We start from the raw sequence: 26,978 nt of genomic DNA, 5'->3' as shown, positions 1-26,978 counted from the left end.
GGCAGAGATGACTCCAAAGCACTCATACCCAAGCCTGGCTTTCCGTCTGCCCTGCAGTCTCCAGTCTCCTGAAGCCCAGTAGACAGCTAACGGATAGCCACTCAGCACCATTCAGTGTGTAGGAAATTAAACTGGTGCTCTCCCCTCCCAGGCCTGCTCTTGCTCTGCTGCCCTGGTTCTGTTTATGGCTCCACTCAGGCTCAAAATCAGAGATATCTTTGGTCCCGGGCTATCCCTGGCTTCCAAATATAATGGATTAATTCTCTTCTGCCATGTGTCATAAATCAGTGCTGTCTTGTTCAGTCCCTCTGCCCATGCCCTACTTAGGACCCATATTGCCTTTTGCCTGGACTGCTATGAGTCTCCCACCTTTGCTTTGTTCTCTGGTCTCTCTCTACCCCAATCCATTTTGTTTCACTGTTGCCAGATTAATCTTCTGGAGGCACAGCTCTGACTGTGTTACTCTCCTACGGAAAACTTTCAATCGCTCCCCACTGTCCACTGAATAAAATTCAGATTCCTTGGCCTGGTAATCAAGTCCTTTAACTTCCGGGCCCAGCCTGCTTTGGACATTCATTTCCCACTACTCACCTTCCCACAGTTCATGCTCTAGTTAAATTCAACCACTTCTTTGCAGATTCTTTACCCCTTTTATCCCTCCACACTTTGCTTATGGCTTCAGAGATGGGCTTTCCTTTAATCTTTGTTCAAACCCTTACCTTTCGGGTCTGAACCCATTTTCATGCAAGCACACGCTTAGCCCTCCCCTGAACTCCAAAAATGCTTTTCCTTCACTACCTTCATGGGTCACAGCCTCCTTTCCTGCTAGGTGAAAGCTTCTTTGAAGGCAGGGTTTGTGTCTGGTTAGTCAGTTCATCCTCTCCAGCACTGAGCAGACAAGTCATTGTGCTTGTCCAGTGAAAAGGTAAGCATGGGGCTAGACGCAGCCTACACATAGGTGCCTGCTTGTCTTCTTGACCAAAGCAAATTAAAAGTAAGGACTCAAGGAAGAAACGAGGCTCTCAGAGGCTTGCCTGCTCAAGAAGTAACCTGATAGCCAAAGATGAGAAATGAAGACTATAAAAAGAAGATATTAGGACTAAAAATATTACTGCAGTTCAGGGGTAAGTAACACAGAAGCAAGCAATCTTTTAGAATAAGGAGCACATGGTTAAGGCCACATGGAACAGCTGGCAGATCACAAATAATATCCAAATGTACAGCATCATTTTTATACTTCCATACCCCCATTACAAAACAGAAACAGAATATTATTGTTATTAAAGATAATAAATATAAAACATTTAGAAAATTTTGAATTGTGGCATGTTTTGAAAAAACCTATAGGCATATAAAATTGAGATTGTATCTCAAAACTTAAAATTAGTAAGGTAAGAAATATTTATTTAAATGGGGGGTGATAAAATTCTGTCTCATGAGATGTCCTACAACATGAACCAAGTTTACAATACGAAGTCAGGTAGATAAGTTCTCTTTATATCTGAATATGTGCATATATTCTTCTAAGTGTTAGTGAAGTATTAATCCTTCTTAATAAAATCTAATGATGGCATACAATTTAAAAATATACTAAAAAGTAAGAAAAGAAATATCTAAAACTTTCCACAAATCTAAGATTCACAACCTCTTACTTTTAGAAAATTATTATGACCATAACATATGCATAATTAAATTAGTGGCTTTTTAATTAAATATATGCAGCATAGTCCATGCCATTAAAATATCTTTATAAACATTTTAGTGTGTCAAAAACTATACTTAATGGACATGTCATACTATGTGTACACAGTCCTCTGTAGTTTAACAGTTAACTTATTTCATATATGTTATATATGTAAATATATATAAATTTAGCATGAAGTAGTAACCATAAAAGCATAGTAAACTGACCTGCAATGGTTCACTATGACATTATTTTTATTTTTGTGTATGTTTGAAATGCCTAAAAAAGGTTAAAAATTGCATGAATATGATGAACATCTTGTGTACAGTAGGTTTAGTCTATGTGTGTTCAATTCCACAGGCTAGAATTGAGAATTAAACTTTATTTTCAAAATCTGACTACAACACTTCCTATTCACTTAAACAGGGAAGCAGCCAAAGCTGTGTGAGTTTGGGTTCAGTTTCCTTACCTAAAAGACGGTATAATAATGGTAACTTCCAGGGCCATTGTAGGGATCATAAGAGATCATCTGGACTGAATACTTCTATACTATTACTGAGAAATGGATGCTGTGGTTGTAAAGCAATGTAACATATAAACTTAGAAATATGCCAGAAATAATGTACTTTAAGTATGCTTCATCTTTATTTCCAGGCTAAACATTTATTCTAAAGATACTAAAGAATGTTAAAACAACCTGGACTGTTGCAGAGTCCTGGCACAACAGTACTATTCTTATAGCCAAAGCATCTGAGGTTGGAAGATGAGTTAACTTACAAAGGACACAGGTATCACCAGAGGCTCTTCTCAAATACAGACCTGAGTCCCAGAACCCACCCCTGCGCAAATGGACTTTGGCACATTTTTTTCTTTTTCTCAAAGACTTATGTCTTTCTAATTTTATGTTGTTGTTTCAGAGTTTCCTGAAGCTTAGGCTCCAACTTGCTATGCAGACAAGGCTGGACTTGAGCCCCAGTCTCCGGACTCTGCCTACTACCGGGATTACAGGTGTGTGCTAACTGTGCCGCTTCAGGAGTTAGGATCTTTATCCTTGGAAACAGTTTTAAAGTTTAGTCGAAATTTGTCCTAATTTTGGATGTTAAGTTGGACTTCTGCAAAAGGTATACTTTTTCTTTCTTTAACTTTCATCAGTGTTACCTATTTAAAAGTGTTTATTCTAGGAAAGAATTTTACAGAAATAAAACAGGCACTCATAAAATAAGTGATGCTTCAAAATGTACATTAATTTAAACATTTAATATTTTTAAATATAATAATTAAAATTTTTAATTCATTAAAAAAACGAAGCATGATACAAGCTCAATTCAATTTGGAGCACAGAAGGTGCCCAACATTTTTCTGAAGAGTTCTTCAAATATCAAGCCTGTCTTCAAGGAAGGCCTTAGAAAACTGGTCACAAAAGATTAATCACAACTTGGTTTTAAACAACTATTTATAGCTAGTTTATAACTATTTCTGAAATAAGACATTATTAAACACACACTTTTTTAAAAGTCCAAACTTATATACATCACTTTAAGTATCTAAAAGTTTGTGTTTAGAAGAATGCTGTGAAAATCTGAAGGAGGTAGTTTTCTGTAAACTTTATGAAAAATCAGTTACAGAAGGCCACCATTAAAAATACACAGACAGTGAGATGGAAAACTGGATCTTTTGTTCTAGGTTGTGCCATATACTTAGACCAAGGCATCAAGCAACACTAGGGATGCTGCGATTCCTCTGCCTCAGGTTCATGCATCTGTATTATAAAAAATGTGCCAGCTCTAGCAAGCTCACAGCACTCAGCAAAGTGCTGGAGTTACAGCTGGGGATTTGTCTTTCAGGGCTGGCTCTATTTTTTTTTTTTTTTTGCTTCATTCTCCCCGGGGGCCCACAGTGGGTTCTTTTTAATTTTTAGAGGGAAGAGATGGAAGGAGTTATTGTGAGTTCTATTTTGGATTTTGGTGAATAGGAAGGCAGGGAATTTGACAGTCTGCTACTCTGTTGTACTGAAGCATGGTGCTGAAGATTTTTCTGAAGAGGTCTTAAATATCTAAGCCTGTTTCAAGTAAGGCCTTGGAAAAGCCATGTCTGTATTAGAGGTCTGCTGTTGCACGACGCCTCCTTTCTCTGACCCCCTCATCACAATCCCTACTGGCATATTCCAAAAGTAAACAGGGGGATGGTAAATAAATGCTTTGTGTCAGGTGTGATGGTGCACTGCTGTAATCTTAGCACTGGGGAGGTTGAGGCAGGAGGATAACTGTGAATTTAAGACCAGCTTAAGCTATATTATGAGTACCAGGTTAGCCTGGCCTACAAAGTTAGTCTATCTCAGAAAATAAGAACAGAAAAAAAGAAAAAAACCAAAAACCAGAAAAAAATAACAATAACTTCCCCACTTCCCAACTCAAACAAACCACCCCAACCTCGCTTTGTATATTTTATACCCTTGAGACTATTAAGAGGAACATGCTCTTGTGTTAAGCACACATGTGGGTCTATTTTACGGTCAGTTCCACATAGGTATACTAATAAGAGCATGGGGTAAATACATAAGTAGGTTAGACCTTCCTGTTTGTGCTGTCCAGCCTCTTTCATTGTCCTGAGCTTATGTACCCACATAGCATATGTATCCTAAACGTCCACTCATGGACGTGTCTCTGTGTGTTTCTCACTGGATACTGTCTTGAAAATCGTTCAGGTTTCTAGAAACTACCACATAATTTTGTTTAATTTGAAAATCTGTTCAGCAAATGCACGCAGGTCATAATGGCAGGTAACAGACCGTTTATTGAGACCATTTACTAAGTGCTGAAACAAATAGAAACAAAGTCCAGGGAACCATCACAGAGCAGTGAGACACGCTGGGCTAAGGACGCAGTGAGACAATAATAAACAGCTTCAGGGTTTGTGGACAGCAAAAAGCGCCCAGGGCTAGCGGTGTCTCCAGACCTTGTTGATACAATGATGCCCTCAACCTTTGCTTCCAGATCACTGCTGAAGAAGCCTTCCTCTAGCCCTTCTATTTATTTTTCATTCAAGATGCCCTTGAAATTAGATTTGATAAAAAGATTCTTTGTTCCTGACAAAGCATATGTATATTGTGGTATCACTCTAAAACCAAGGATTGGTTTTAGCTCTATGAAGAAAAAAAAAAAAAAAAAAAAAAAACAATTCCAACAACCTCTCACGCTGAGATTTTTCACGCTGGTTTTCAGCACAGAAGTCCTTTTTTTTTTTTTTTAAAGTTGTATAAAGCCTAGCAAGGTTTAAGTTTTCCCAGCAAGGAGAAAGTGTTTTTCAGCTGTTAAAATTTTCAGATGCTTTTTTTGAATTTGGATAAAGCTCAAAAAACATGTTTGTTTAAAATGTAAACCTTTTTATGTACAGAGGTTTGCACAGAGAGAAATGCTATTACTATGTTTAAAGGTACTTTTGGAATAAGGAAGTAGCAGGCGTTTAAATACACTCAACTGTATGTTGCTCTGAGATTGTCATATTAAGCACCAACATAAAGCTGATGCTCCAGGACAACCAATGCAGACATTTGCTGCAAGGATCACTTTCAGCACAGACAGTGGATGAGTTTCCATGTGTCAGCAAAGGGTAGCCAAGTCTGAACCAAAAAGCATCCTGGTAGTCAGCTAACATACTTTCTAAAGACCTTTTGCTGGAGCTACAGGACACATCTTTGCCCTAAGCCAGTTTGATCCCTTTGTTTATAGACTGGGCCACAGCTGATACAACATATAATACTTCAGGCATTGCAATGATGAGGAAACAGGGCGGTAAGATGGCTCAGTGGGAAAAAGTGCTTGCTGCCAAGCACAACCTATTTCTTGAAAGTTGTCTTCTCAGTTTCATATGTGCACTGTGACATACACGCACACACACATACACGTACAGAGGAAGAAGAAGAAGAGGAGGAGGAGGAGGAGGAGGAGTAAGAGGAGGAGGAGGAGGAAGAGGAGGGGTGTGAGTGGAGAGGATGTGTGGAAAAGGCTGTCACTGTTAGTGAATCTAGTCACTCTTCAGTTTTGAGCAAATTGTAGATATATGGCCAGTGTGAGAAGATCTTACCTTGACCTACAGATCTTTTTGATTTTCAAGCCTTTTTATTGATAACTCACAAGAGGTAATATATTTTACATTGTGTTGTGATTGTATGTGTGTATGTTTCATAGGCAGGTAGTAATAAATATACCTAAATTTCAAATATTTAGAATTTTCATATTCTTTCAAATATGTACTGAAGACCAAGACCGAGTAATTTATTGGATTTCTAACTACTAATCAAGCACTTTCTAAAATTAAGGCAATTACTCAGTCAGTGGACAAAAACATTTGTTGTCAAGCTTGACAACCTGAGCTTGGTCCCCTTGGACCACACGGTGGGAGGAGAGAACCAATTCTCATTGAACCATCCTCTGGTCTCAATACATGTGTTGTGGATCACCCATGCCCCAACTCTAGAAATAATTGAAAAAATTAGAAATTAAAAAATCTTTTGATCTTGAGTTAGTCTCTCTAAAAGCACCCCAGTTATCCTTCAATTATTTATCAAAAAGTACTCATTGTTTTATTTCTCATACATTCAGTGAGCTTCTTCTATACCTTAGACCATGAACCTGCATTATCATCCTATATCAAGTACTTCCCAGTTGCTTTAGGATTTCTGGTGGCATTTGCTAATAGTTTGTGAAAATAGAAATCATTCAGATTAATACAATCTGTCTACAGTTTCCTATCTGGTAATCAAGAGTCCTGATGGGTTTTTTCTCTATCCCTTATTGTGGTGTGGTCCAACTACAAAAAGTGTAATTTGATTTTTATTTACTTTTCATATTTAACCTTAATTAAATATGTTATGACTGTAACTCTGAGATATTAATAAATCATGCTCCTTGAAACTAACTTTCTCATAATGAAGGTTCCTTACATTTTTCATGAGGCACAGAGAGAAAATTTACACATGTTTTCCTTGATTCCAAAACCTGGAAAACTGACCATTATCTACTTTACAGCGATTTTGAAAATAAATGAAGCAAAGCGTGTGAAATCCTAAGAGCACATAAGTACCATCAAAGACAGTATGGTTGCCTACCCACACCAGACTGGAAGGACATGCACGTACGTGCAGGCAGCAGGTCCTAAATAGTCATTGCTGACCATCTTTAGGTGGGAGTGGCCTAGTCCAGAAGGAACTATATAACTCTATGACTGGAGCCCAGCTCAGTTACTTATAATAATCTTCCAGAAATGGGTTAACATTGCAGGCTACAAGCCTAGGGAATGTAGAAGGCTGAAGAATGTGTAAGTGGGTAAGAACATGAGACTCAGCTCTTGCCATGTAGGCCATGGGTTAAGATCATAGAATTAACAGGAAGAAAATGAAATGCTTTGAAGCTTTTAAGTCAGCTTACCATAAGTTAATTTTTATTTTGGAGTTTATGATTTAGGCTTATTAAAATACAATTGAGCACTGTTTCATAAAGATAATTAAGTTCTAGGCCACCTTTTCAATAGGGCTTTCTTGAAGCTGTCTGTGTTTTTTATGGGTATAGTTATTGTTGTCTGTATACAGTTACCCCACCTCCAAAACTTCTTACTCTCTGCCCAAGTGGCAAATTGGCAGATGCACACTGGCACAGGCAAAGATCTCACTGCTAAGGTCACACAAATGTGGACATTGCAGCTTTCCAGCTTTGGAGACAAAAAGTCCCAGAAACCTGAGCAGATAGCTTGAAATTGTTCCTTTTCATGCTTTGCATTGTCTCTATACGGAACATTTTAGTTCTCTGAGAGTACATGTGTAAATATGCATCTGCTAGTGTTTTGGCAACTCTAAGTTACCTAAATTAGTTTTGATCAACACTGCCGGATTTTTAAACTCACCAGCGTAATAAAGGCAAGTTTCAAAAAACACAAACAAACTCTACAGTACATTGTGTTCTCTGCTGTTTCAAGCCTCGGCTTCAAGACAAAAGGAAGTGAGACTTTGTCATTTGCTAGCTGTTAATAATCAAAAGAAGATCTGCCAGACAAGCTCTTCGAGGGCTCTGTCTGTCTGGACCAGGTATATACTGCAATACACAAAGGGCTTTGCAGGGGGAGAAAAACGAGTGTTCGTGGACAATGATGCAGCTTTCTTAATTAAGATTTTCATTACTGATACATACATTAAGTTCTGCAACTGCAAGAGCCAAAGCACTGTCATGTGCAGGTAGATGTCCCTGATTCCATCTTCAGGCAGTAAGCTAAAACATATTAAATATGCACCCAGCAAATGTTGTGGGAACAAGGAGTGCACCAGAAATATTTCTGCTGGGATACAGAGAGGCCCATTAAAAGCAGATTTGTAATGCATCTAATGGGCAGAAGAAAAGCCCAGATCAATATAGAATGTGTGTGTGTGTTTGTGTGTGCCTGCATGTGCATTCAACTAGGGTAGTCCCTTGAGATCCTGGCACACAGATGAAGGTGTGTAGATGACCTAGGAATAATAGCATCGTAACAAAATAAAGATCCCTTACCAATTAGCATCGTTGAAAGTGGAAGTTACATGACCAATCTAGGATAGTTTTGGGAGATAGCAAAGATTCGTATTTCTGACGTTATACTTCTGGGTACCTGGACCCTGAGCTTACCTGTTCAAGTCACTGTGACTGCCAAGGTGTATACTCTTCCTGTGTAATAATATTAATGTGCTATTCTTTGTAGGGAAAGTCATTTTTACAGAAACGATTTTGGTAAAAGAACAATTTGAAACCTGACACTGTCCTAACAAATGAGTATTTAGAGTGTTTGCTTTGCTTGTTTTCACTTTTTGAAATAGGCTCCCAGTTAGCCCAGGTTAAAGGTAGCCTTGAACTCTGAAAAGCATCTATGTCTAAGCTCCCAGGTAGCCCATACTGAAGCTGGCCTTGAACTCGGGAACCTTCTGCTTCTACCCCCAAGTGCTGGGATTAGAGGTGTCGGTAGAGGGCAGGCATTTGAATTTGATTGCATCTTAACTAATGCCTAATTTGTTTGAGGGTAACTGGTGCAATTAAGAAACACATTGTTGAAATAAGAGCGGCGGGGCTGCGTCCCCGGCACCCAGCCGCCCGCATGGTTAGCTTATACCCCGAAATAATTACACGGAAACTGTATTCTTTTAATCACTGCCTGGCCCATTAATTCCAGCCTCTTATTGGCTAGCTCTTACATATTGATCTAACCCATTTCTAATATTCTGTGTAGTACCACGAGCTGGCTTACCAGGGAGAATCTTAACCTGCGTCTGTCTGGAGTGGGAGAATCATGGCGACTCCTGACTCGGCTTCTTTTTTCCAGCATTCTGTTCTGTTTACTCCACCCACCTAAGGGTTGGCCTATAAATGGGCCTAGGCAGTTTCTTTATTATTTAACTAATGACCTTCCTCCATCAACACATAGTTCTCATAGTTGTTATTCTGATTTCTATTTGCATCTTTTCCTGTTTCAGAGCCTGTGAACATTTTCTCTAAAGAACATACCTTTTATTAAGAGAGGTTTGAGCTAACCCGAATGACTGCACATTCATCCTTGGCAAATGATGGAGAGTGGCCTCCTAAATTCATCTATTGAAATGAAATAGCTAATATGATAGTGGTAGGAGTGAGATCTTGAAGAGCTGAGAAGAGTGTGGGGAGCACAACCTCCACGAACTGACAGCATCTCTATGAAGATGTAAAGGGTGCTGCTTTTCTCTCTTTGGCCACATAAAGATACAGCAGTTGCCTTTTTGACAAAAGCATGACAAAAGTACCATCTCTGCACTGCAGAAGCCCACATCTGGAAATGAATCTGCTGGAACCTTGATCTTGTATATCTTATTTTCTAGAACTATGAAAAATAAGCTTATGTTTTTAGATTACCCAGTCTTGGGTATTTCAGTATAGTGAATTAAGACACATGGATGGGAAAAGGGTTTATCTTAAATTTAAATGAAAACAGCCACTCTGCACTATTTTCTAGGAAGAAGCCAGGAACGATCCACAAGGAACTTTTCAAAGTATTTATCTTTGTGGATTGGATTAAGGGAAACATTCCAAATAACAGTAGTCAATAAGATTCTCTTAGATTCAGATCTCTAAAGCAGTTTTTCAGATAAGAGTCTATATGCTTGATCTGTCCCCTGCCCAATTTTTCTAGATAGATAAAGAACTGGGGATGAGTGACCTGGCCTCCCTTTATATTCTACTGAGCGTTGTTCTAGAAAATAGTTCTCATTAAGTAGGATGGAGGGACACACACACAAGACAAAAGGTACTTTACCTAGACTAAGCTATGTGCTATTTAGATTCCTTCTATTCTTTACTGGAAAGTGCAGTAGGCCTGATGGAGGGGTATGTAGAGATACTGACAGAAAGTAAACCAAGTGGATATGATTCAAGGCCATGGATGAAAACAGACACCCCCCCCCCGAATATTCTGACAGGAGACTTTCCACTACTCCTTCTCCTGTGTCCTTGATCAGTGTGTGAAGACCAGTCTGAAGGATCCTATCAAAGGACTGCAGCACACCCTTAGTTCATCTTCTCTTATAGGACACCAGATTCGATCACTTAAAGGATGAGTTTTAGATCAGAGGTGATAATTGTACCCCCCCCCCCACACAAAGCCTAGATGTGTATAAGGAGGGACTAAAGAAGAACCCAGTTTAGCTTTCTACCACATAAGAAGGCAGAGAGGCTTGCTCTAAACAAATGTGTGGAAATTAATCTCAGGTAATGGTCAGGAAGGGATGCCTGATGCCCCATCTGTTTTCAACACTTTACCAGAAGAAATGAAGAGTGACCCTGAAATGACAGAGAGTATACAAGGAGACCCAAGGTCTTGGTTCACCACTACAAAGACTTACTGTGTAACTCATCTCAGCAAGAGCCCTAGTAGAAAGACTCTTGGAACAAGTAAGCTGCGAACACACAGTGCACAGACACACATGGTTCATACAACCTGAACCAGCTTTGACTAGGTAACCATATCTGGGAGAAAACGGTAAAACAGAACATGAAAACCACACATAGCATCAATGTCCCTCAGTGTAAATCATTCCTGTGCCACTATTTGGCTTCTGAATAGAGATCATGTTACAAAAGCATGCATGATGACTCTAAGAACATAATTAAATGAGATCTTAAGGACTTGCACTCAGCCTCATGCTCTGGAAAAGCTACTAGCAATACCGAAGACTGGGCCACAACCACAGCTCTTACTTCGCAGGACACGTGATGTTGAAATAGAGTGCAGACTGATTTATTTCTCCTGTTTCTGCCATTCACCTTAGCTTGAGGTTGGCCTGAAGGGACACGCTGGCCTGTCTTTGCTTCCTTTCTGGACACTGTGTAAGGATTCAAGACATGCTGCTTTCACAGACATATTCTGGAAAAGGAAGAAAAAGTACCCTGGAACACATACACCCTCCATCTATCATCTGCAACTGTGCTTCTTGTGCGGAAGGAATGTTCCAATTATCACTCACAACAGCTTTGTACAACTCCTGCTCTTTTGAAAAGCCCAGAGAATGTACCCTGAGAGCCCAGATGCTCCCTATCCTGGAACACGGATAGCAACCTGTCACAGTTCGTACTGTGGATGCTGGGGTCACACTGTAGGTGTGCCACTTCTGCTTTCCAAGCGTGCTTCACTTTCCCTGAAGTTGCTGGAAAACATTCTATTTCATTAAGCATGCAGCATACATATGAGAGTTGGGGGTGGAGGTGAGGACACTGATAATAAGGTCTCTAGTATGTTATTTATGAGAACATTCAGAAATCTCTATCTACATCTGGTGGAAGAATAGTGACAATCCTGCCTTGGAGACAGAGATCAGGCAAGGTTGCCACTCTGTATTTTTCCCTTTCCAATAATTTTCGGGTTCTGGAGTCTGACAGGAGAGCACAGATGAACAACTGAAAGATGGGAATGCCAGCTAAGCCCAGGAGTATACATAATCAAGAAGTGCTAAGCCCCATGCCCCAAACACCTTTAGTTTCCCTACTGATGCTCTGTTCTTCACAGCACTGCTCAGAAAGTAGTGGCTGACAGAGTCTGAGAAACAGGGCCTGAGGTGACTGCCCTTAAAGGAGTTAGGGAGCACCATTTTGCAATAAAGAATGAGAATCAGCAGCCACATGCTGTTAGATTCATCAACTGTCTTTTCCAAGTTTTAATTTAAAGGACAAAAGTTGAATTTAATAAGATAATTTAAAATACTATAAATGATAAGGATTTTAAAAAGTAAAATTAATCATTAAAATATAAAACATATACACTATTAATAAAATTATTTAAAAATTATCTTTTGTTGCTGTTGTTTAGAGTCACTCTTAAGGTATTACAGAATTCTCAGAAATAATTTTCCAGGTTAAAAATTTTTCTCTATAGCAATTTTTAATTTCATGTAATGCAATTTAATGAATTTTAAAGTATTCAGGTTTGAGTTTAATGCTTGGAAAATATATTACATAGCCCTAATAAGAAAGCTTTACTTATATTGCAAAAATTATACTTGAGAGTAAAAAATTAATGAAGATAAAGAGAAATGGGTAGTATCTTCCTTTGATGATTGAAGCATTAAATTGATAGAACTTTACTGCAGAACTGTGCAACAACATACATACTTTATTTTAATAATTCCTCCACTTTAAATTTATCCTAAGAAAATTATCAGAAAAGTGTGTGGAAGAACATGCATGCATGGGTGCATATAAAGACAACCATCATAGCAGCATTTAAAAGTAAGGAAACAGTCCTAATTATCACAAGTGCTCATCAACACGTGACTCAGTCAATGTATTAACCATAAACTGGAGTACAAAACTGCTGTCTGTACCATGCAGATTCGTATTTATTAACATGACAAACAGCTTACAATGCTGAGTGGAAAAGCAGACTATACAAAAGCAAGTTCTTTTTCCTTTCATTTTGGAAAGAAACAAGGAGAAAGAAAAAAGTAACAGACAAATAGATATGCATGAGAGTATACTTCCCATGTATTTTCAGAGACTGTCTCTGGGCTGAGAGACTGTGAAAGGTTTTACATATATATATATGGCACAAATTTGTACAAATTAGTTAAAACGCCTATGTCTTCTCATCCTTTTAACTAAGATCAACTGTAGTAAAAAGCACCTAAATGTGTATAATTCTTAGAATTATAATTTGAAGCATTTAATTTGGGGGTAAGAAAAGTTTAGGTAAATCCTTCAACTACTCTCAAATCCAGCCTGATTTTCCTAGTCCTTCACAGTTAATAGCTGCTGTCTTACCTGAAGAAGACTCCCTGACCACCTCTTTGGTTTGCGGCATTGTCCCTTGCTTCTGGTTTCTACTTTCCATTTTGAGAACTTAATGCAATGCAGTGCAGTTTCACTTTATAATTTTTTTTTTAAAATTAAAAGTTTTCTACAAATAACTTAAATATTTACAGGTGACTCAGGTAAATTCTGGGTGTTTGATAATGTAGGATTTTATTCAGATATTATAGTGAGATTACAAAGAGCTTATAATTACACAAGGAAGTATTTATACTAATAAGTTAAAATATTAGAGGATTTTATGCATTATATCTTAAAATATAGAGAAGAAACAAGAAGGTGACAAAATATGTTAATAACAGTTTTTTTCCTACATAGTGAGTGGGATTATTAATGTTTTCTGTTTATATCATACTTTCTTAACATTTTATGATAAATGTGAATTATAGAATCATCAAAGAAGTAAATATTAAAAAAAATACAGCTGCTTCACTCAATAACTGCTAAATTTTACCCAGATGTACTTGCAATTTAGTTTTGAGTCAAATGGTCCTATGTCATGTCCTAAAGGGAAGCTAGCATAGTGGACCGAGTTCACATGGGAAAGGTCACTGTCGCCACCAGTCTTCCCAAGAGTAGTTTGAGAACTCTCTGGTTTCTGAGAGCAAGGAGCCTTCCCTCAGCCGCTGTTGGTGTCTTCTCACATTTCTAGCAGGAGGAGCTCGAGTGATCTACAGTACTCGGTATGCCTCCAGGTCTGTAGGCTTCTGTGGAGGTGTTAGGTCTTAGTCTCCATTCAACTGCTGTGAAGAGACACCATGGCCAAAGCAACTCTTACACGAGAATGCATTTAACTGAGGGCTTGCTTACAGTTCTAGAGGATTAGCTTATTACTGTCATGGTGAGAGCACGGTGGCACTCAGACAAGTGCTGAAGCAGTAGCTGAGACTTTTACATCGTCATCTATGGGAGGGGAGGGACAGACAGACAGACAGACAGACAGACAAACAGACAGACACTGGGCCTGGTGTAGGCTTTTGAAACCTCAAAGCCCACCCCCAAAGTGGCTCACCTCTTCCAAGACCAGGACTCCTAAACCTAATTCTTCTCAAGTAGTGCCATGCCCTGATGACTAAACATTCAAATATGGCACTCGTTGGGGGTGGGGGGGGCATTCTCATTTAAGCTACCAATAGAGATCACCATTAGGATAGAAGCTCATTTATTTCTTTCAAATGGGAGTTCCCTTGAATAACAAAGATGAGTTCTGTGTCAGGTACTTCTATAGACCTAGCTTTCTTTATTTTTCTTCTATGTTTTCATTTTTTTCTCTTTCCTCTCTCTAGTCTCTACCTCCTCTCTTTTAATTTTAAATAGCAATTTGTGTCATTAGATGCCAGCTTTTAAAACTTAAAGAGAAAATTCACATTTCACCGCACTTCAAGTAGATTATCTACTTATTCATAATTGATTATATATTAACAAAATGATAATGAAAGAAATCAGAGTTATCCTCTCTGTGCGGTGCACATTAGAGGTGTGGCAATGCGGCAGGAACTCTTTGCATTTAATCAGGTTGTTGAGAGAATGAATTCTGTAAGGTGCCTCCAGAAGCAGCTAAAGAGGTTGTAGGGAAATTATAAAACATGGGCACACATCATGACTGGGTATGGAGAGCTGGGGGAGAGAGAATAGATGTAGTGTGTCTTCTGAACTGCCAAGGAGATTCCTGCTATGTTTCTTTGGTTGACTGCAAACCCATTTGTGCCCAGAACTATTTCAAACCTCAACGTTTATCAGATCTCTTTACCACTTAGTCTTGGCAGGCTCTCACCCCCTTAGGAGCTATCATGTGGGAAACCTCATAATCTGTCAGCCTATATAAAGGTTGGCATCTGCTCTTGCTCCCTCTTCCTTCAAATGATAGGTGCCCTTCCTCTTACGCTCTCATTTGAGTCGTATCAAGAACCGAACCATTCACACCTAAACATAGTGTCTTCCTCTTTCTCCTGTGAACCAAATCTCTCTTCTCATCTGTGCGCTTTCCATATGTGTGCAAAACGCATCAATGTTTTCATTTTGGAAAACTTCTTTGGCCTATGTCTGTGCTCAGGCCATCACATAGCTCCCTTTCCTGGCTGCCACAGCAGAGCATCTACTAGTTGTCCATACTTGCATTCTAAGCAAGTTATCTTTTGGCCACCAAAACAAAGGTCAACTGCACCCTCCAAATAGATCCACAGAATGTATAGGTTTCACGTCTGCCCTTTTCTCTCTTTCTCTCAGGAAAAACTTTTCTCTTGCCTTCTGTGTTCATGTCTTCTGATTTACCTATAACAATTTTAGCTGTGTCCCTCTTTCCCCCAGGATAATTTACAGATTTCATTTTCTCTACCAGTATATTAAGTAGCGAAAGTTGCTTAAATTTCAGTCTTGGGATTCTCCATCAAGACCCGTATTTGGGCATTTTTACCCATGCCAACAGCATCATTTACCACCACATACAATGACCACCAGTTGGTACCTCCCCTCCACTGCAAACATCTTTATGCTTCTCTTTTATAGCACTGGTCACCTCCACCTCTACTCTGTTTTCTCTATCAACCACAACTTTGTCCTCTAGCATTACACTCTTTTCAGCACAAGGGTGATACATATAGATAAGAGTTTGCAATCTTGAAATGGACCATTTTAATTTTTATTAGTGAAATTCCCTTGAAATTGATTCAAGTTTGCTCATTCTTTTTTAGTGGCGAATGCATTTCATGATATGCATGTGCAACAGTTTGTTTATCCACTCATCCACCAAAGGTAATTAGGCTGCTTCCTGTTGGGGAAAATTACCAATAGCTATATACATTGCTTTTTGTTTTTATGTGAATTAGCTTCCAATTCTTAAGATAAATACCTCAAACCACACCTCTCTAAAGCCATAATAAAAAAATTGTCCCGGCATGCTGTCTTCAGTTTTTTTCCCCCCAGATATCCTTATAACATGGCTACAGAAGACCTAGCACTGTCAGGCCCTATGTATGTGCTCAGTTTCAGGCTGGGCTGTTCTTTTCTTCACTCCTTTCTTCCAACTCTACTTAGGGCCTTCAAGCATGTCTCTCCCATGCCTGCACTTCTTTCCCATTACCCAACCTAATGTTTTGCTTTATATCTTCGGATATTAGATCAAAATGCTATTTCCCCAGAAAGGATTCTGGAAGCTTCCATACTCACGTAGATGTTGCTCTTCTTTTTGCTCTTAGAGTACCTGGTACTTCCATCTTATGGTAGTAAGTACAGTTTGAAAGTATATGCTCTTTGTCTGACCAGTTAATTAAGATCTGCCCTATAGCCCTCAGACTATAAGGTCCAGGAGGGGAGACAATGCCTATTTTCTTCACCATTATATTTGTAACACTAGTAGACACTTGTCTGTGTTGAATGAAATTTGGCCATGGATTTTAAGAACAGATGGTCCCAATTCAAAGTTCTATCTCTAACACTTATTAAGTATTTGTGGAAAAATTAATCAACATGATAAATCTCAGTTTCCTCATTTGCACAATTATAGTAAGAGCATATCCTTAATAGTGTACTTTAAAAAGTTAAATCAGATAATTGTTTTAAATAGCACAGTATCCAAAGTAAGGCAGTTATTCAATAAATGTTGCTACTATTAATTTAATCAGATATACGAGTGTTGTATTTTTCTTCCCACAGGTTTTATTTAGTTTATCAATTTTATTTTTGCCTGATTCCTTCAAGTTCTAACTGTAGTAATTTGGAGATTCTGAAAAGCGACCAGAAGGGATCTAGAACAGCCACAGCACTACTGACTCTGACCCCAGCACAAGTGCGCGTTTGCCCTACTGGTTCCGCTTCCAGCTCTATCTCATCTCATCCTCCTCTTCTCTCCAGGTTGGTAAGAATGCACCTTCTTCATGTCTAGTTTTCAAATCAGTTTTCTACCCCTGCCCTTGCCATATTCCTTATTTTGCTACACAGAGATGAAATATCCTGTTGGTGAGATAGCCCTTGGTCTGTATTTCAAATTAAGTCCAATGGGTCTGTCAAACTGTATATTAGCAAGATTTTAGTATCTTTTTTTCTTTTTTTTCTACTCAGACTAGTGAAGATTAGTGACCTGGCAAGGTGCTGCTCAAATCTGCATACACTGCTCATGCTTTGAGCGTTTAAAGCGAAGGAAGGAGGGTCACGGAGCTCATTTTGCCTTTACCATTATATTACATCTTCCAACCAACAGCCATAAAAATTATTTTCTCAGTTACCATTTTTCCTATTGCTTGACGATTTATTTCTGTATAAATAAGGACAACACTGTGGAGGAGATCCTCTCCTTCTGCCTTTCCACGGGTTCTGGTGATTGAGTTCACAAAGCCAAGCTTATATTACCAATGATGCTTTGACCTGGTGAGTTACCTCTCAGGTCTTTTTTATCATTTTTAAAATGTAAGATGATGATACTTGAAGCAAAACATAACCTAAGTGTTGGAATCTTGGAGTGGTCCTTAAGCAACATTGATCTTCCTCATTTAAGATCTAAACCTGGTTAAAGAAAAAAAAATATTTTTCAAGATTCAGCTGCATCACATTTGACATGAAAAATTTCAGCTCTTTTTTCAGGATGCAGTTTTATAAATGAAATCCTATTGTACTTCCTGGGTTATAGTATTCCATTTGGAATTTTGTCATTTATTGTCTAATGTGCATATAAAAATATTCAACAGTTTTAACTTCTTTTCTTAATTCAAATTTAAGTTCCTTTAGAATAAGCAAGGGCAATAACTATAGATTTCAACTCCATTAAACATACATGATTCTTCATAAAACATGGCAAGTGCCTAATATCTTATAGAATGAATGTGGTTGGGGCTAGTCTACTGAACAATCTCTGATGTGAAAGCCCAAGTCATAACTCTTTGTTAGGAGTTAGTAGACAGGTAGTTTCTGAATGGGCACTGGAATGGCCAAAGAAAGCAAAGATTAACCCACTTATGGTGGCACAGGTCTGTAACCCAGTGCTACACAACAACCTTGTTAAGAGACAGAGAGAAACAGCATGGGAGCAAGAGCATGAAGGAAGGAGAAAAGGAAGGAAAGAAAAGGCTAATAGAAAAATAATATAAAGCTAAGATCTCTGAGCTGAGTATTAATCCTTTCTTGGGCTATGCGTTCACATTAATAACATTCTCCTTCATTTTCTCTTGTGAAAAAAATAGAACTCTTGGTCCAGTGATAGAAAGGAAAGAGAAATTCAAGCAGAGGGAGATAATGTCCCTGGTTGTGGTGGACTGATCTGCAGTATACTTTAGTTTTCAGAATTAGCCGAAATATTAAAAATTAAATAGTCATTACAACCACAGGGCGGGGAAATGAAGAGGAAGGGTCTTGAAAATGGTGTCTGAGCAATGAAAGACACAGAATATTTTAAAGATCACTGAATTTAATTTATTCAACCTAAATGCATGAAAGTACAGGTGGGGACATTATTTATGCAGGTATATGCAAATCACTTTATAAAATAGGCAAAGCCCTTCTGCTTTTTATAAGTTGCCAAGGTGGTTCCTGATATTTTAAAAGCTATGCACCTTTAATGTGATTTCCTTGGAGCTGGAATCCCTCATAGGAGTCACAGTCATTGTCAGAGCAGGTTTGCCACCCCCCCCCCCCCCGCCCCATCCTCCGGGACATTTTACAAGGCTCTCAAAACCATCGCAAAAAGAGTGGTTTCCACAGAAATGTGACTGGAAAAATCCCTTGGAAATTGCTGAGGAACAACTCACAGTGTTCAAAGCAGAGAACATAGGCTTTGAAAACATGAACCCATCTGACCCCTTGAATTGAGTACAGTGAATTCCTGAGCTCTGAAACATGGGGCCCGGCTGTGCATGCCATATTGGTGCTATAAGACTGGCAGTAGGTTGGCTGTGGCATGGTCTATTTCAAACTCCTTCACAGTGCCCAGTGTTGCATGTTCCCAGATGACATTTGGTTGGCAGAAGCTGGGCCTCCAAAGCTGGCAGTCTGGAATGCAGCCCACTGTGTTTTGACAAACACATAATTGACCATCTGATCACCAGCCTACGTTCTGCACTCAGGTCACTGGGGGAGCTGGGCTTTTAATAGGTCCCTACTCCTCGTCTTGTTCATCTTCTCAAACCTTTCTAGAAAGCAATATAGAGACAACTTAAACACGCCTACACATATACTCCAGTTTGCAAAGAGAACATGGTACGTGAGACACAAGCTGCTGAAATTCTCCTTTAAATTGTCCTGGCAGCCCAAAGTGAACAAGAGAAAGCACACTTATGGTGAACTCTAATTCAGAGAGAAGGAATGAATATACTGAACTGTTTCAACACCCGGCTGTGCATAAGTTGCAATTCAGTTCAATGGCTTGGAAATTTTGCTTAGAAAAAGGCAGCAATGGAAAGATGACAGGAAATTGGGGATTGATTGACTTTAGAGAGCCATTATTAAGAAATGCTTTTGTCTTTTCTATATTCTCTTTCCTCCTATCTCATTCTTATTATGGGCAGAAGACGCTCCCACATTCCAAGACCAATAGACAGCAGCTCAGATGGAGGTGAGGCTCACACTGAGATCTTCGGTGGAGCACCCATAAGGATGGTTTGGCTTTAACTTTGGGACCACATCACATCATCTTTTTTTCCCAGAATGCAAGGATTATTCAGTGGATAAAGACATGTTGGAATCACACAATTACTAATGCCTACGAAGTACTCCTAAATAATCTCTCCTCTCCACCCCATCTACTGCACAGGTCATGTCTTAAGCAATTTCTTTAGACTTTTAGAAAATATCTTCAAGGCTCTAAGATCAAGTCCAAACTCCTTTGCTTGGCGTCAGAGACCCTTTGGCTTGACTCCTGCCTAATTGCTAGTCCACTATGCTCTAGCACACCAGAGTACTCAATGCCTAGATCTGGCAGGTACTTTACGCCTCCACACTTTTAAATATGCTTGTTTTTTGCCCTGACAATGAGCCCGTTTCTTTTCTCTCCTGTGCTCACTTGGTAAACCCCTACTCACTACTTTCAGTTCGTGAGTCAGCTTGCGCTTGCACCTCCTATATGGGTAGGCACGTGTAAATCCCTGCAATCCAGTGCCTGACACAGAACAGCTTTCACACACGTGCTCATCTTCCCGAGGAGACTGAGAGGGCTTTTTTCTTTCTCTTTTTGCATTGTCGTGGGTCAAGCCCAGGCCTGTGCTCCTGTTCCACTTCACTGAGCTCTACCACAAGCACTCTAGCATGAGCTGTACCCCCAGCCCCAGACTGTGCCACTCGTAATGAAAGGTAGTATTTCTCATTTATCTCAGAGTTCCCAGAACCGAGCACTGTTACAAGCTTTCTATAAACGTTTGTTGACTGAAAACTAAATAAGGGACTGTGAATAATTAATCAGATCCACGTCATGCAGTAGCATTAGCTCTCAAAGCATGGTAGGAGACTACCAGCAATCTAATGAAGGTGGAAAATCCCAGGGGTGAAGCATTTTCTGATGGTTATCACAGGGGCTGGGGTGAGAGTAAGAAAGAGGGAAGGAGGCTGCGATGAGCATCTCTTTTTAGCAGAGAATGTCAGTAAGGGCAAATACCACCACTGTTCCAGTGATTAACTGCTAATATTATAAAGTACTGTCCTGAGAACATGTCTGCACCTGCATGGAGGGATAGCTTACAAGAACTGGGCTTCCCAAACACACCTAGTCTTTTTCATCAAGGTGGCATGGCAGGTTGTAGGGTTTTCCTTTCTGCTGAAGAATAATGGGACAGAAAACTCTTGCAAGAAAGCACGGCATCTATTCAACTCATATTTAAATCTGGTTCAATTCCAGTTTCGGACATTGGATGCAGTGCCAAGGACAGAAAGTCAAAAGGGGCTGAAATTTGCACCTGTCCAAGGGAGGTCATCGAAGAGGCACTTGGGACCAAAGGCACTGGGGTGGTGGTGGTAATGTTCTGGTTTGTTCCTAAGGAACTTTTCTTCTGCTTTTGATGGGCCTCTAAGGCACCACCCCTGAAGCCATCAGCTGTGTCTGTTGGGGCACTTGAGGACACAAGACTGTTATTGGCCCTGTCATCCTGCTGGCATAAAGGCAACTTGAGGATTTCTAAAAAGTGAAGCAAGCATGAAGCCTGGCCTGGGGTGGGACAAGGTCGAGCACATGAATGGACTATTAGCTTGTTACAGGTTTTTCTCTTCCCAGTCTTACTTCTGCTTTAAAGATTTAAAAAGAAAGACAGAAAGAAAAAGGATCTACTTGGAGCCGCTCTGCTGATGACTGACGCAGCACAGAATCAGCCTCACACTTTCATATGAGGTGGACTACAGGTCTCCCTACAATTTCTGTTAAGTGACAGGTCTCCTACATGGTTTGTAACTGAGGCTTGTCCTAAAGCACTGACGTCATAATAGCTGAGCCAGGCAGGCAGGAGTATATCGTGCTGACTCATTCCGGTGATGTGAGGATTAATGCCTCGTCTAACACCGACCTATTATGCGAATTGTTTTTACACAAAGAACTGTTACAGAAAAATTTGCCAGTCAGAGGACTAGAAAGATGCAGTGCTAAATAACAATGGAGGGAAAGGATTCGAAGATACACAGTGGTAACTGTGAGCATGCACACTGACATCCTCCAAAGTATTAGCAGACGCACTCTATCAACACAGAACCGGCAATAAGAATGCTTAGGGGCAGGTAGGACCTCGTCCATTGTAGAACACCAGCACCCATCTTTGGTGCTCTACATCAATCAATCAATCAATCAATCAATCAATCAATCAATTTCCTTTCTACATCGGATAAAATGTCACACTTGACTTTAGCATCTTTCGGTAAATTGTACTTTCTTAAATATGCTTGCCACAAGTTTCTGGGATGTTAGTAGAAGCCATACACAAGTGGAACCAGAGACCTCTTTTGGTGCAGATCATTACAACCCATGAACTACCACAGAGTGAAGAGTAGGTGACGCAATGTGAAGAAGGGACAGAGGGAGATGCAGCTACAGGGACACCCATGGTTATTTAGGATATGAGCTGACTGCCTCTCCCAGTACGGTTTCTTAGGTGGTGCCTCTGGTAGTGACTTGATTATTTGGTTTCATTGCCTCAGAACCTCTTCCAAGCAGTCTAAAGTAATATTTATCCAAATCTGCTCAGTGTGGCTCAGTTTGGTCTTTAAATAATAAATGTTCTCTTTTTCATTTAAAATCAAGGTCCCCCGCATTTCTTCCTTCCCCCCAAACTGTCCCATCTTTTTCTGGAAAGGAATGGTACATTCTATTGAACCTTCTGGCACATGTGAATCCTGGATTTCTTTTATTTTTCTTCCTAGACTTTATAATTTTGCATAAATTTTTAGCCTATTTACTTTTCAGTATTGTACTTCTTTGTAAAAGGATATTATAAATTTTGTCAATAAATGAAAGCTCTGATCTAGAAGTTAAAATTAAAAATGGTTGGACCTAGGGATGAGTGAATAACTGGATAATAAATAATTGCCCATTGATTGACAGTAGAGCAAAGCCCAACTGTTGCTGAGATCTGGCTGTGGACTGTAAGCTTCAGTTCAGAAGAGCAGCGATTTTTGCAAAGAGCAGCTGCAGAGAGGGAAAGGGCAGTCTTTTCAGAAGGCAACGGCTGGGCTGCTGGGCTCTCTCACAGAGGACAACTCACCAGTACACTAATAGCTCCAAGCAGGAAAAACACTGAAGCATACTAAATGGATGCTGGACACCACAGTGAAAGCCAACGAGGAAATACGACACCAAAGCCCAGAGCTTCACAGATCCAACACTTTCATTAAGGTAGAGAAACCACTTTTACTTACATAAAGAGCAGTAACAGGCAAAAGACTGGTGGTCAAAGAACTGAAAATGAAAGAAAAGACAAGGAATTAAACACAAAACTGAATACAGCAAGGAACACAAAACCTTGAGATATTGATGGGACTTATTGCTCCCAAATCTTGTCACCATAGGCACAAAATTATTAATCTCCAGCTTCAGACACTTCCAGGGGTTGTAGTCTCCTTGCTCTCACTGCTGCCAGTGTATCCTAGTATAGAAACTGCCAAGACCTTTCCTGTCATTTCGTCAGACCCCAACAGACAGCTTTTCTACTGGAGCGATGCTGCTTAGTGCAGTATTCGTCTACTTAAATTCTTTTAACTTTAATTAAAAGCAAAATATTCAAATCCTTAGTCACACTAGTCATATTCCAAGTGCTCAACAGCCACGGGTGGCTTTCAGTGGCCTTACCTCACAGAGAACATTTCTGTGCTGCAGAGAGCTCTATTGTTGATGGAGACATTGTGACAGCGTGGTTAGAACAAAAACTTCGGCACTCCAAACACCGCTCTAATGATGACACTTTTCAGGATTGGGGCAAGTGCGCCATGATAGTTTCACATCCTATGTTTACAAGTTTAAAAATTCTCCCTTACAGTACTCAAACTACACAACAAATACCCATCACTACTGGAATATCACCAGAGTTGTAACAGACCTTCTTCTAGACAAAGAAACCAAGATAACAGAAGCCTTTCCACTAAACCCCACGTCATATCAGATGTGTACTGCCAGACTGCGGCCACCTGACAGGACGTTCTTAGCCACTCCACAGAGAGCCTCCAAAAGTATCAAAATGAGTTTGTTAAAGGATAGTAACTTGAAGAATCATCCTGAAAAAGGCCAAAGTAGAAAAATAAATTCAAGAGCCCTCACTTCCCAGGTTTTCTGGACAAATGCACCATGGTAGAGAATGCTCTCAGGAAACATGCTTCCTGCGCGGTCAGTGTGAAATCTGTCTGTGCCTATGCAGCTGTGAATGGTGGTGATCCCCGCAGGGCAGCAGGAGCTGAGAAGAAAACCTGTAGCCCGACTCACAGTGTGCACCAGTGACAGGGACACCTGGGTCTCTCGTGCTTCAACATTTTCTCACAAAACTGAGAGGGTTAATGAAAACTGCAGGAAATTAGATTATGTATGAATAATTAAAAGTCTTTACAAACTGGAAATACAAAACAAAAGGGGCTAGTGTTCAAAGACTATAGTTTTGTATATTCATGTCTTCTCTACAAGCCAAGACACTGAGGTACTGCACTGATTATATTTTTGCCATTTTACCTCCTCCCCTATCCCTCATCTTCAATTTTCTTTATTCTTCCCCAATTCTTTGAGCACAATTTCTAATCTTTGGGGGGAAAGGGGAAATATGATTAGTGATTGTTCTATAAAATATACTGAATTAGCACTTATTTATTACATGTTATAAACCAAATAATGCTCAAAAATGGATTATGAGCTTTGAAAACTGTATCAGGTGTTTCTATTCTTACATCTGAGCAGGTAAGGTTTACATTTGAACTTTAAGGAGCAATTATTCACAACATTAGTTAAAATCAAATTTTGGTGATAGAATATTATCAGCTTGACTAACACATGTGAAGACTAACAAACTACTTCCCTTGGTGTCAAATGATTCACAGGCTGCCAATGACAAGAATCTAAGATGGAGAGAAAAATTACAGTGTGTATTACAGCTTAAGAGTAAACAAAGTTAGATTGCAAATTTTAGGGATATAAGTTTGTCCTGATATATTAAAGCAAAACAATAAAAGCATTCCCAAATTTAATATTAAGGCTAAAAATTTAATTTCACAGTTCATGTAAAATTCATAAATGTCCATAACTGTCAAAGAGGTCCCTCCTTCTTGATTGAATTACAACCTGCTATGTGATTTTACAATATGTATTAATCTACATAGATTTACTTTTGCTCAGTTGAAACTGTTATGTATTGATACATGCCCTTTCTACCTGAGTGATATGCTCTTTATATGTCTGTAAGTTGTTTTTATATGAAATGCAAAAAATTAAGTAGAATAATTTTGTATAGGATTTAAAACATTTGCATCGAACATTCCAGGTTCAACACACAAATGTGTAGCAAAGGATATAAAACTTTGAAGGCCAAATAATTCAGGACATTAAAACACAGCAGTGTGTGCACTCACAAAGTGAGGGGCAGGAGGAGTGATGTGTATTGATTTCTAATCTTAGTTTTGTGATACCAAAAGTGTCAATCTCCGAGGACCTAGTTGTAATTTAATTGTAACTGAAATGGTTAGTTTACCTACTTTCAATTGACATAATGTTCTAGGGCAGTGGCTTTCAGCATTTAGAGATGGTGCAGGCTCCTAGGACAACCCTTGTCTGAGAAAGTTCAAAACCAACAGGTTTCAACGAGCCCATGCATGACCCCTACAGGCTGCTTACCTATGGCTTAGGGCGGCTGGGGGAGAAAGCAAAGAAAAGTTCCTTTAAATTGCCTTCAGAAAGTTTAAAACAAGCATAATATGATGCTGGGAGTAAAGAAAATATTAAAAAACGGGGCTCTGTAAGTAGGTAAAAATGTGTGATTACGGAAACACAAGCACCTTTAAGGTCCCCTAGACCTCTATCTGTCTGGACCTTTATAATATTTTCCTCATTCATTATTATTAGCATATATTAATTGTATGAAACAATGGACTTCATTATAATACTTCTATGATGCATATAATGTAATTTGACCATTATCCAGTCAGGATAATTTCTTTTAAAATGTCCATGGCAAGGTCACTATAATGGGATAGAGGAGTATGGGGTGGAGAAATGGCAGTGGCGCAGAGGACCCGCTGTCTTTCAGGCATCTGGTGAAGAAAGGCTTCTCGAGTTTGTATTTGTGTCAGCCCAGGGATGTGCAGGGAGGAAGCAAAATGGGGCACACAGAGCCACCAATTCTAAGACATGGCAGTCTTCCCTGATGGCTGGTTTCCCCTGTGGGGAAATAACTTAAACTGTTGTTTGTGCATGTATCCATTTCCCCATTAACTTTTTCTGGGATGTTTTGGAAGAAACAAAGCAGATGCTCTTCTTGGTCTTGCATTACTCCCACTTTAGCAGAACAAGCAAGAACATACCGAGGAGGGAAAAGAAAAAAAAAACATATGTATTTTCAGGGGTAATACTTGAGACCTCCCTAAAGTGTCCTGCCTGTGGCACACTGGGCAGTGCCCAGTAGGCATCCTGAATGTTGGACCACTCTAACTTGAGGTCTGCCTGAGTGCAAGGGCGAGAAGCACTGGTAGTGAATCCCTGAACCCACACTATAAGGAAGAAATACTGTTACCCTGCACTTATTAGAAGAAAGAGATTTCAGAAATTAGGAAACTTACCCAAATCACACAGCTGCTGGCCTGTAAGTCTGCACCATTCCAAAGTCCACGCACTTTTACCACTAAATTATAGCACCTTTAGGTGCTTCCTACTTGGTTTTCCCTTGAAATCTGGACCCATTCAGGATTATGCATTCTGGTTTATGCTTCACTTTGGAAGGAGGTAGGTTTGGCTTGATTTGCATTCTAAATATTTCACAGCGGTAAGGGAAAGCTATTATTATACCCATTTTATGGTGAGGAAGCTGAGCTGCTTGCCAGCTGAGGTATCTGGCTGGGTTAAAAACAGAAGTCTGGTTGTCAGTTTTTTACTCTGAACCAGCTTGGAGCTCAGGCAACGTTACTGGCCAAGTGGGCTCTTCTGCATTTGGGGTTAATGCTGGAGACAAAGAGGGAGACCAACTTTGATAAGAGGGAACAATAATAACTCAGTAATGAAATGAAAAAATAAGTCATCATAATTCACAAAATTAGTTACTCCAAGGACTGTTACTAGAAAAGGGAGTGCTTATTCATCACAGATGAATCAGAAGATTATAATGTGTCACAGCTCTGATGACAGAGCTGAAGCATTCAGATGAACTCAAGTTCCACATTCATCCTTTCAGCTAAGGAGGGTGAAAGGTATGACAAGCAGACAGGAATGACCTCTTAGGCACGTCTTTAATCTTCTTAGTCTTTTCAATATTCTTTCTAGAACTTGGGTGGGTTTATAGCTTTGTTTTCCATGGATAGGGATAATGTTT

General features: G+C 39.5%; 1 protein-coding gene across 8 annotated transcripts in view; it reads right to left on the bottom strand.

Annotated features, from left to right (window-relative positions):
• Zbtb20 (zinc finger and BTB domain containing 20) overlaps positions 1–26,978 on the bottom strand; it is a 795,981-nt gene that overhangs the window by 156,056 nt on the left and 612,947 nt on the right. For 6 of the 8 annotated variants that reach the window (XM_057764033.1, XM_057764039.1, XM_057764031.1 and 3 more), the window contains one exon: positions 22,843–22,882. The exons of the other annotated variants lie outside the window; for them this stretch is intronic. The gene's annotated coding sequence lies outside the window, so the exon portion shown is untranslated. The remainder of the gene's footprint in view (positions 1–22,842; positions 22,883–26,978) is intronic. 8 annotated transcript variants of the gene reach the window in all.

Source organism: Chionomys nivalis, chromosome 3, assembly GCF_950005125.1.
Source record: "Chionomys nivalis chromosome 3, mChiNiv1.1, whole genome shotgun sequence".
Lineage (NCBI taxonomy): Eukaryota > Metazoa > Chordata > Mammalia > Rodentia > Cricetidae > Chionomys > Chionomys nivalis.
The sequence above is the reverse complement of the archived record's forward strand: the minus strand, read 5'-3'. Positions and strand labels throughout refer to the sequence as shown.